Raw genomic sequence first — 8,115 nt, forward strand, 5'->3', positions numbered from 1 at the left:
AAAGAGACACTTTGTAAAATGCACGCTATGTGTTTGCACTAAGAAGATTTTTAAGAGGTACTAACTCAGGGCAGTGAGATGGCTCAGTGAGTGAAGATGCCACCAAGACTGATAAACTGAGCTCAATCCCCAGGACCCACATGGTGGGAGGAGAGAACCAATTCCTCGGGTTGTTCTATGACCTCCACACATACCCTGTGACATGCACATGTAAAATAAATAAGCAAGTCATCAGAAAAATTACTAACTCTAAACCGAATCTTTAAAATTGTCATGCCGGGCAGTGGTGGTGCATGCGTTTAATCTCAGCACTTGGGAGGCCAGCCTGGTCTACAGAGCGAGACCCAAGACAGCCAGAGCTGTTACACAGAGAAACCCTGTCTTGAAAAACAGACTAACAAAAGACAGAAACTTCTTAAAGATAATCCGCAAAGCTGTACCTCCAAGCATCTGGGGGTATGTGCATGTGAGTGCAGGCAGGTGCACGGGGTAAAGACAATGACCCTTGAGGACTCCCTCCCCCTGTCCCAGCAATCCAGTTCCTCTAGAAAGGCCCTACCTCCCAAAGGCTCCACAATCTCCACCAGTCAGAAACCAAGAATCCTAACACATGATCCTGTAGGGGACGTGTCATATTCAAGCCACAGCAAACTGACAATTTTCACCTATGATCTTAATTAAGCAAACGTGCCTCCAGTTTAAGATGCCTGAACCCTCTGGTCCCAGAGCACACATGTTTGAAGCTTGGGCAGGGAGAAAGTCCTTTTTAAAGGGGGATGACTTCCCCACAGTGTGATGGGAAGCTAGGCCGGCTGGCCAGTGGGCATCAAGGCCACTTGTCTCCCATCTCCCTTGGGATCACAGGTGCACAGCACTGTGCAGCAGGCAGGTGCACAGCACTGAGCCTGGCTCTCCTGTGGGTGCCGCAGGCCCTCATGCTTCTGTGACGTGCACTTTGCTGAATGAGCCATCTCCCTAGACGATGAATGAAGCTTGTCTAGATGCTGGAGCAGTGCACAGTAATTCCATCTTTCAAACCTTTGGGGCCTCATCCTGGAAGAACTCACAGGAGAGATGAGTCTGGATCCCTTGGTGGATGCTGTCATGTACATGTGATCTTGAATCATCCAACCATGATGAGGAACTTCTAAGATTACCACATACCACCAACTGCCTGAGGGGCTAAAGGTCAGCTTGGACTAGGACTTTATCCCAAACCCTATGCTAACAAATGGCCCTGTTTTCAGAAACAGTAGAGCTTCTGCCACTTTCAGTCAGGGCCTCTCCTCCAGGAGGGTCCAGTTGGTAGCCAGGGAATCCCTACAAGAGGGACAGCTCTTGGGGCTACCCTACGGCAGGCAGAGTTTGATGGGGCAAGCACCTGATTCTAGGTGGTGGTGACATCTGCACACACCTGTACTCCAAGAATCTAAAAAGGTGTGTTGTTGGAAAAGTCGGCTTGGTTTTCAATAAAAAGATAAGAGTAAGGAGAGAAGAATAAGGAGAGAGGGAGAGATGGAGGGGAGGGGAGAGAAAGAGTGGGAAAGTGGGAGGGAGGGAGGGGGGAGAGGGAGATGGCGGAGGGAAGGGTCAAAGTGCAAGAGGGAGAGACGGAGAGAGAATGAATATATAATAAATAGGGACAGTAAAATGGCTCAGCAGGTGCTAAATAAACCTGACAGTCTGCGTTTGATCAGTGGAACCCAAGGGAAGGTAGGAAGAGAGAGCTAACTCCACAGAGCCTCCCTCTGACCTGCTCTGTGGCAGGTACACACACACACACACACACACACACAGGGAGAGAAAGAGAGAGGGAGGAGAGAGAGAGAGAGAGAGAGAGAGAGAGAGAGAGAGAGAGAGAGAGAGAGAGAGAGAGAGAGAGCAATAAAAAATCTTTTAAACTGCTGAACCTTGGACTAAATTATCTGGGTGATTTTTATTCTTTCCAAGATTCATTCTTAGCTCGGTGTAGTAGCTCACAGCTGCAATTCCAGGACTCAGGAGGTTTAGGTACTTACTAGCCTTGACTACAGAAAGAGACTCTGTGTCAAACAAACAAAAAGGAAACAGTTTTGTTTTGTTTTTGTGGTTTTGTTTTTGGTTTTTTGAAACAGGGTTTCTCTGTGTAGCCCTGGCTGTCCTAGACTCACCTTGTAGACCAGGCTGGCCTCAAACTCACAGCGATCTGCCTGCCTCTGCCTTCTGAGTGCTGGGATTGAAGGCATGTTTTCCTAGAAGCCCCACCTCCAGAGTCTTACAAAGCCATGTCTAACAGACCACCCCGGTGTGACCTGGGCCACCAGCAGCTTTACACAATTCTAGTCCCAGCTTTCTGATTCACTTTGTCCTACAGATTAAAAAAATGAAAATACACAGATCACATGGGGCACACAGGACTCCTGGGCACATATCATTTCCTATCTAGTCATGAGATTTGAGTTCCTCTCTGTTCCCAGGAAGTGCATGCCTTTGTGTGAGTCCACCCCCTACTATCTGACAATCAGTCTGTTATCATGATTGGCATGCCCACTTAGTCAAAGTGCTGGCAGAGCTTCGTCTGTTGTCCACACTCTGTTCATCTCCAAGGAATAACTAGGTAATCATAAGAATATATGTCTGAAGAAGACTGTAAGAGAAACACAGGATCAAACAGGTGTTTGTGTCAACTGAAGACAGTGAAAACAAACTGATACATCCTTTGCAGTAAGATGCTTGGGCATAATTCTTGCTTTTCAGCACAGCCAGGTCTGGGCAGTTGTACCTCTGTGCAGATTCCAGGACAATGGATCTCAGTGCAACCTCAGCACAGGGAGGCAGCGAGGGTTAGGTGCACACTGCACACACTGGCTTCTGGCTGCCATGTTGTCTTTCATCTAGCTGCATTCCTGCGTCACGGGAACACATGTAACCAGCCAGGTTTTAAAAAAAAAAAAAAAAGAACAACAACAGAAGGAGCTGCTCTGCTGGCGTGGACCTATAATCACAGGAAGCTGAGGCAGGAGGATTACAAATTCAAGGCTAGCCTAGGCTACAGATTGAGTTCAAAGATTGAGTGCAACTTATTGAGAGTGTCTCAGAATAATTCAAAAAATTAAAACAAGTCTGGGTTTGCTAAGGATATAGTTCTGTGTCAGAGTGTGCTTGCTTGGTATGCACAAGACCTAAGTTCAGTCCTTGGTGTAAGTGGTGGTGGGTGCAGGGTAAGGCAGGGTGAGGCAGGGTAAGGCTAAGTGAGGCAGGGTGAGGCAGGGTAAGGCTAAGTGAGGCTGGGTGAGGCAGGGTGAGGCTGGGTGAGGTGGGGTGAGGCAGGGTGAGGCAGGGTGAGGCAGGGTAAGGCAGGGTGAGGCTGGGTGAGGCTGGGTGAGGCTGGGTGAGGCAGGGTGAGGCTGGGTGAGGCTGGGTGAGGCTGGGTGAGGCTGGGTGAGGAGGGGTGAGGAGGGGTGAGGCTGGGTGAGGAGGGGTGAGGCTGGGTGAGGCTGGGTGAGGAGGGGTGAGGAGGGGTGAGGAGGGGTGAGGCTGGGTGAGGCTGGGTGAGGAGGGGTGAGGAGGGGTGAGGCTGGGTGAGGCTGGGTGAGGAGGGGTGAGGCTGGGTGAGGCTGGGTGAGGAGGGGTGAGGCTGGGTGAGGCTGGGTGAGGCTGGGTGAGGAGGGGTGAGGCTGGGTGAGGAGGGGTGAGGAGGGGTGAGGCTGGGTGAGGCTGGGTGAGGAGGGGTGAGGAGGGGTGAGGCTGGGTGAGGCTGGGTGAGGCAGGGTGAGGCAGGGTGAGGCTGGGCGAGGCTGGGTGAGGAGGGGTGAGGTGGGGTGAGGCTGGGTGAGGAGGGGTGAGGAGGGGTGAGGCTGGGTGAGGCTGGGTGAGGCTGGGTGAGGAGGGGTGAGGCTGGGTGAGGCAGGGTGAGGCTGCGTGAGGTGGGGAGCAGCTTCACTCATCCCCTCACTTCAGACTTACTTGGATTCATTATTCCCATTTTTCAGCTCTTGGATGGAAAATTTCCCATCTCCTCCTGATCTCTATTTGACATTCCCTAGACAGCCTTCCTGGACGCTTGACTTTTGATTTCCATGCGGTTCCAGATCCTTCTCACATCTTTGGTTTTTGTTCCCTTTTAGCTCCATTGAGAGGTTTCCTAGTAACAGCCTCTCTGGCCTCACTCTGGCACCATAGCCTGGACAATTATTTTTTATTTTTTATTTCTTATATTTGTATATGTGTGTATATGTATGTATGCTTGTGTGCATTTATGTACCCCATGTGAGTGAAGGATACTATAGAGTAGAAGAGGATGTCTGATCCTCTGTAACTGGAGCTACAGACAGTTGTGAGCTGCCATGTAGGTGCTGGGAATTGAGCCCTGGACCTCTGGAAGAGCAGATAGTGCTCTTAACTGCTGAGTAACCTCTCCAGTCATTTATTTATCTGTTATTTATTTAGTGAGTATGGCATGTGTACTCCTGGCAGTCAAAGATCAACAACATGCAGGAGTAGGCTCTCTCGCTCCACCACATGGGTCCCTGGAATTGAACTCGGGTCACCAGGCTAGGTAGCAATGCCTTTACCCATTCAGCCATCTACTGGTCTCCAAGTGAATCTGTGTATGTAGCCCTTTCCTCTCTCTTGATCCACCACATGCTCCAACCAGGGTGTGCTACCTTAACACAGACCCAGAAACATGAGGCCAATATACTCTGGCCCTATACCTCCAAAGCAGTGAGCTCAAATAAACCTTAGTTCTTCCCAAGTTAATTGTTTCATGGGAATGGGAGCAAAGTTGGCTAACCTTTGGCAGACTGAGGGGAGACAGCTTCTGAAAACCCTCAATGAATGGGGAAAAAAAATCCAGTACAATACTGTCTGGTAAACTTCACACATAGCTGATGGAAGCAACAGTATTTGCTCATGGAAGAGTTCCCACAAGTACAGGTGGGAGATATCACAGATTAAAATATCACTGTTGTCTGGTTCCTACTGAAATAGTGATTCTAAGCAATGAGCATCAACAGCTAGGTACTAAAATTGTGTGATCAAAAGCTGCAATGAAAACTGGGGCTGCTAGAGTGCTCCCCAGCATATGTGGAGCCCTCAGTTTGATCGCTAGCTCCACATAAACCAGGTGCAGTGGTGGGTACTTTCAAACTAGGACTTGAGAAATAGAGGCAGGAGGATCAGAATGTCAAGGTTATCCTCAGCTACATAGAAAGCAAGGCCAGACTTGGCTACAAGAAACTGTCAAAAAAAAAAAAAAGCAATGGGCATTTTGTAATAGGCGGATCAGTCTAGCAACATGTACGTGCAAGTTTCAGGTTTGATTCACAAGAAAGATGAGGAACATACCTGCCTCCTGATGAGATACAGATTCTGGACCCTATGAATTCTGGCCAAAGAACATTGAAAATGTTCCTACCAAACCTGTAAGACTCTGTACCAGATCTTCGAGCTGCTGCCTCTCGAGACACTGTATGTCTATGTCTCATGGGACTTGCTCATCCGCTCATTACCAATCAACATTTACTGCATAACTGTGTTGTTTTCAGGCAAACAGGGAGTAAACAGAAAATCAAACAGACCGTGCCCAAGGGAAATTCACTGACTAGTGAAATTTGTGAAACTTCCTGCCTCAAAGGACAGGCAAGAAATCTGATAAGGTGCTGAGGGACCCAAGAGGTTCATCTGCTTAACTTCAGAGGATGTGTCTGCTAATGTCTATTACTTCATTAAAGTGGAATAACTGCTTTTGAAGTTTTTGTGGATTTGCTTGTGAAGTGGCCAGTAGTGGGCATAAAGCAGGCGAGGTTTGTCTAAAATAAGACAGGCTACACTCATGGTTGCCTGTTGGGAGGCTCGTTTGGTGATCTGTATTCTGACCTAATTATTGGCTCCCAAGATCTATTTGCTGCCCAGAGGAGCATATTCTTAGTGTGTAAACCTTGCCTAAGAAATGATTCCTGTTTGACCAATAAAAAGCTGATACCTGGGCAGGGCTGGAGAAAGGTAGGAGTGGGGACGGTTCCAGGGTGTTGGGAAAGAAGTATCATGGGGGAAGCAGACAGGTACCAGAGCAGGAAGGTGACAGAGCAGCCCGACAGGTTAGCGAGAAGAGGCACACATGGCCAGATCAGCATGGATGGAAGATAAAGAACATAATCAAGTATTTATGGAATTACGGATGGGAGGTAGCCCAGAAAGAAATTATTACAACAGATGCCATGGTACAGAGGCCTGGGAAGTAAAGATAGTTCAGGTGGTAACACCTGCCATGGCCCTGGTAAAATAAGGCTATTCTAAAATCTATCAGGTGTTTGTATCTTTATTGATGGTGCCAACAGGTTAAATAATTGTGCAAAAATAAGTATAGGTATACTAATATTTAGACCTTACTCTTAAAATAACAGTAACAGTTCCCACAGCTGAATAGTGAGTGTACAGACATTCATCATCATACTCTGCACAACAATTTATCAAGTTTTTAAGAGTGCTTGGGGGCAGCTGTAGAGATTGCTTAGCTGGTATTAATACTTGTTGCTCTCACAGAGAACCAAAATTTGGTTTCCAGTATCCATATTAGTGGGCTCAGAAACATCTGTAATTTCAGCTTCAGGGGATTTGGTGCCCTCTTCTGGGCTCAGAAGGCACTCACATCCATGTGTACATACCCACACACAGACACAGAAATAAAAATATGAAATAAAGTTGTTGGTCGTTGGAACCACCTGAGCAAGCAGAACCAGGTGTCGTATGTGTGGCCTGCTGAGCCCACCTTCCTGTCTCACATCAAAGAGCAAGTCCGCTACAGGGAAGGACCCACCGTGGAGACCAAGAAAATCCAGTCTCAGCTCCCAGATGAAGATGATCAATCACAGCGACAAGGAAGGCAAACAGCTTCAAGTAGTAGTTTTAATAAAGGGAGACCTAACAGCCGAAGAAGTCATGAAAATTGAAGCAGAAATAAAGGCTGCCAAAGCAGATGAAGAACCACCTCCAGCTGATGGAAGAATCCTGTATTCAAAACCAGTTAAGCGTGCCTCCGACGAAAAGTGTTCAGGGTTAATAATAGCCAGCTCCAAAAAGAAGAAAACTAATAAAGATGATGTAAAGAAGCAGAATTCACCTACAAAGCGAGTCCAGGACAGCCAAGGCTACACAGAGAAACCCTGTCTCGAGTGGGGGCGGGAAAGAAGAATTCAGTTAGAAAGAACTCACAGAAACAAATAAGAAATAGCAGTCTCCTTTCTTTTGACAGTGATGATGAAAATGAATAAGTACTGACATTGTGGACTGGGTTTCCTTTGAAACATCAAAAATACTGGAACCAATTTCCTGAAATTGAACCCATCCGTCAAAGCCCCTTTGTCTGAAAATGCTGGACAGTCACTGCTGTTAGATTTTATTACCTCCCACCTATGGGTATGCGTATATATGCATATATATATTGTATTTTTAAACAAAACTGAGATTTTTATATATGTTCTTTGTCCTGATTCTTACTTAGAATTATGTTGCTAAATTTTCTGAAGTTGCTTATTTAAAAATCTAACATCATTAATAGTCACAGAGAATTTCATAACAGATTTGTCATATATATATATATATATATATATATATATAATTAAAAATAGTTTTGTGTTTGATAACTGGTTTGAGTTCTGGTCCATTTCAGCCTACCACTGAATTTACTATTAGTGTCTCACTCATCACTTTAATGAGCTGTATAAGCACAAGCTGGAAGTAGATTAGATGAGCCAGAAGGTCTGAGACTGAGCTGCAGAGGGAATCCTTTTAGTGAATCTGAGAGATTGGGCAGGAACAAATGAATGTATATGCAATGACTGCCTTACTCTGAAAGGCTTTAAGCTCTAGGAAAGTCAGGTTTTTTTTGTACTATTCTAATTCTAGTAGGTACATATCTTGGGTCCTTATCCTTTCTCTCTATATGCATATATATACCATACATAGTATCTAAATATCTATAAGTATATATATTATATATAATAATTTCAGTATATAATTTCAGTATATATACTAAGATATATATATATATTTGAAATCTTTATGTTCTTTTATAGTATCTTGTTGTTTTTGTTTTTCGGTTTTTTGGTTGTGGTTGTTGTTGTTGTTGTTGTT

At 45.9% G+C, this 8,115-nt stretch overlaps 1 pseudogene across 1 annotated transcript; it reads left to right on the forward strand.

Annotated features, from left to right (window-relative positions):
• The first annotated feature begins 5,278 nt into the window (after positions 1 to 5,278).
• Positions 5,279 to 7,435, forward strand: LOC311605893 (uncharacterized protein KIAA1143 homolog; annotated as a pseudogene). The gene is made up of 2 exons: positions 5,279 to 5,297; positions 6,685 to 7,435. The product of its transcript is annotated as an uncharacterized protein KIAA1143 homolog (transcript).
• The last annotated feature ends 680 nt before the right edge of the window (positions 7,436 to 8,115 follow it).

This window comes from Acomys minous, assembly GCF_964271855.1.
Source record: "Acomys minous genome assembly, chromosome: 9".
Taxonomy (NCBI): Eukaryota; Metazoa; Chordata; class Mammalia; order Rodentia; family Muridae; genus Acomys; species Acomys minous.